The sequence below is a fragment of the Acinonyx jubatus genome, chromosome B4 (genome assembly GCF_027475565.1).
Source record: "Acinonyx jubatus isolate Ajub_Pintada_27869175 chromosome B4, VMU_Ajub_asm_v1.0, whole genome shotgun sequence".
Classification (NCBI taxonomy): Eukaryota; Metazoa; Chordata; class Mammalia; order Carnivora; family Felidae; genus Acinonyx; species Acinonyx jubatus.
In genome coordinates, this window is record NC_069387.1 from 29,906,510 (window position 1) to 29,909,515 (window position 3,006).

Below are 3,006 nucleotides of genomic sequence, written 5' to 3' on the forward strand. Positions count from 1 at the left end.
AATTTATTTAAAGCAGTGAATGATATTTTTCTATGATACAGATTTGATCCCTATGTGGAAAAGAAAAAAAGTCCTTCCTAAAAGCTTCCACTGACTTGTAGAAGTTGGATCCAAAATGTGCTATTTGAAATGCTATTGAAGGAAAGTCTCCCAGCAGATAGGGATACAGCTCAGGAGCTACTTTGCATTTATTATTACAGTAGGTAGCCACTCTTCCTTCCATATCTTGTTTGAGAGACTTCCCAGAAGATAAAAACCAATTAACTCTTTATTTTGGCAGTGATCATCCTAGGTGTTCTTTTAATGGGTATTATTCTTTCTAAATTATAGATGAGCTTGATAGTAAGACAAATGCCATTATCTGAGTTATTTATTCATGGGATGTTGTCTGTAACATACCCACACTAGTTTTTCTCAAAGTTTAGTATTGATCAGTTGCTTTAATCAGTTGTACCAAGAGATGCTAAAAGACTCAGCAATCACAGCTTTGAGTATCAGCATCTCTCTCTGGGTCTCTGCCAGACTAAGAGTGAAAACTGTGGCTATTTTCAAACTCTTGGTAACGAGAACACTAAGTTGAAGTGAATGGATGGCTACTCATGTTTAGATGGGAGAATTCATATCCTTTCTCCAGCTTTCACACACAGGAGGTCATCACTCAGACAAGGCCATCATACTTTTGCACACACATTGTGTTCAATTGTGATCTTAGTTGGGGGGAGTACAGACACCCAGCTCTGCTCTCTCTTAAAGATACCCACATTTTTTTTCTGACTTTGCTTTCTATGCAGGGAACAAACTCTGCTGGCTCCCCAGAAACACATGGCCGAGACCTCAGTAGATAATCAGCATTCTGTCTAGAGGCAATTAAAGATGATATAGTTGGGGTTCTATTTTTATTTATACTGTGTAATGAGGCTCCAAATTAAAAAAGTTATATCCTAATCTCCATTAGTGTAAGGAGTTGCAGCCTTGTGAGTGCAGTGGTCCATATTAGGTGACAAATTTATCATTTTTACACTTTCTTTCAGTGCCAAGATTCAGCATTTCCCGAGGACAAGTACTGATACAAATAGCAGGAGATCTACCCCCCTCTCTCCTCATCCTACTGTGGAAGTGGGTTTCATTTGAGCAATAAGACCTGACAGACTGTGCATTTGTGGGCAATTACAGCACACCTTAGGTGGTATTAAAAAGCATAAGGTCAAAGATGGGGGCTTTAACTTCCTAAGAAGTGCAATAATGACCCTGAAATGCACAGCTTGGACACCTTATTGCAATCGTAAGACAGAATACATTAAAATAAAGAAAACAAGGAACAAAGCCATAGTGGAAATTGGGAGGTGAGGGTATGAAATCAATGTCAAACAATCCTAAGTCTGTGTATTTGGATTTCTAAAGGCATTTCCAAATGTTTATCCCTTTACATAGCTTTGCTGCTTTCTCATGCAAAATCAGAGACCCCATTGTCTCCCAAACTCTTCTGATCAGTTCCTCTACATTTTGTAATGAAGTTGGCAAGACTGGAAATATTATTTGAGTAGGGGACTTTGCCAAGGCTGGTGTCTGGTAGGGGTCTGCATTGGTTTTTACAGTTAAGCCAGAGTCTGAATGGGACAGAGGCACTGGGGGAGGGCCAGAACACTTTTGGGTCAGTAAAGCACTACCGATTAACCACTGGGAAATTCAAGACTGTTCTGTATAAAGTTAAACCCTGCAATAGGCTGAAAAATGGCCTTTCAAAGGATATCCACGCCCAAATCTCTGTAACCTGTGAATGTTACCTTATATGGCAAAACCAAAAACATCTTTGAAGATGTGATTAAGTTAGGGATCTTGAGATGGAGAGATTTTCCTGGATTGTCCAGGGGGACCCTAAACGCAATCACATGTTTCCTGAGAAGAGAGAGGACATTGCTGAGGGTGAGGGTCGGGGTTGGTTCTACACACAGACACACAGAAATTAAGGCGATGTGACTCTGAGGCAGAGGCTGGAATAATGCAGCCACAAGCCAATGAAGGCCTGAATCTCTGGAAGCAGAAGACAAACCCACTCACTTCTAGAGACTTAGGAGTGAATACAGCCCTGTCTGCCTCCCAATCTTCGTCCAGTGATTCTGATTTAGACTTCGGGCTTTCAGAACCACGAGAGAAAAAAAAAATGTTGTTTTAAGACTCCCTTTTGTGGTAATTTGTTACAGCAGCTACAAGAAACAAATCCAAGTCCCAGTAGGGTAAGGGCTTGCAGTCTTGCTGACCCCACCCCTTCCAAGACTATTCTTCAAGGTTACACTATGGGTTTATTTCTATATACTACTCTGTTTTCCAAGAATCTAAAAGAATAAAATGTCTTGACTACCACATAGGTGCTGTCTCCCCTGCTATGTTTTTTTTGAGAGAATCTAAGACATAGGTTCAAACCTCACAAATACTCCAATTAAAAGCCCAAGTCTTTCCTCACCCATGTTACCCTTCTCACCCCCCACAAAATTTCCTTTCTTTTCTAGGACCACTTCTTTCAGAGAATCTTCCTTGAGGTTTCTACTGGGAGTGCCCTCCTCTCCCAAATAACCTATATCTATTTTAACCCTTCTATGCCTTTTGCCACAGAGACACATGCCCATGCAGCCATCTCCCTGGGGAGGGCTTGACCCCACATAGAGAAAGAACCTTTGTATCCTCTGAGGTGCATTGGCCAGGCTTTACACCTTGAATCCTGAGTAGGAGCAGTGCCTCCCAACTGCCAGCTAAGAATGCCAACTATGTGGGTCAGAAGTCTAGCCACTCCGTATTCTCCCATCAAGTGGGAATTAGATCAATGACACCCAAAACTCTAATGAGCTCTTCAGGGTCTTAGAACACTTGACGGGAGGGAAGAAGGAGAATTCTTTCTTATAAATGGCTTATATTAGGGTTCTGTGAGGCTAGCCAACCTTAATTCTGTGAGAATTCAGTATTCAACTTGGGGCAAGAGTCTATGAACTTTTATCCTGGGAACACTATTTA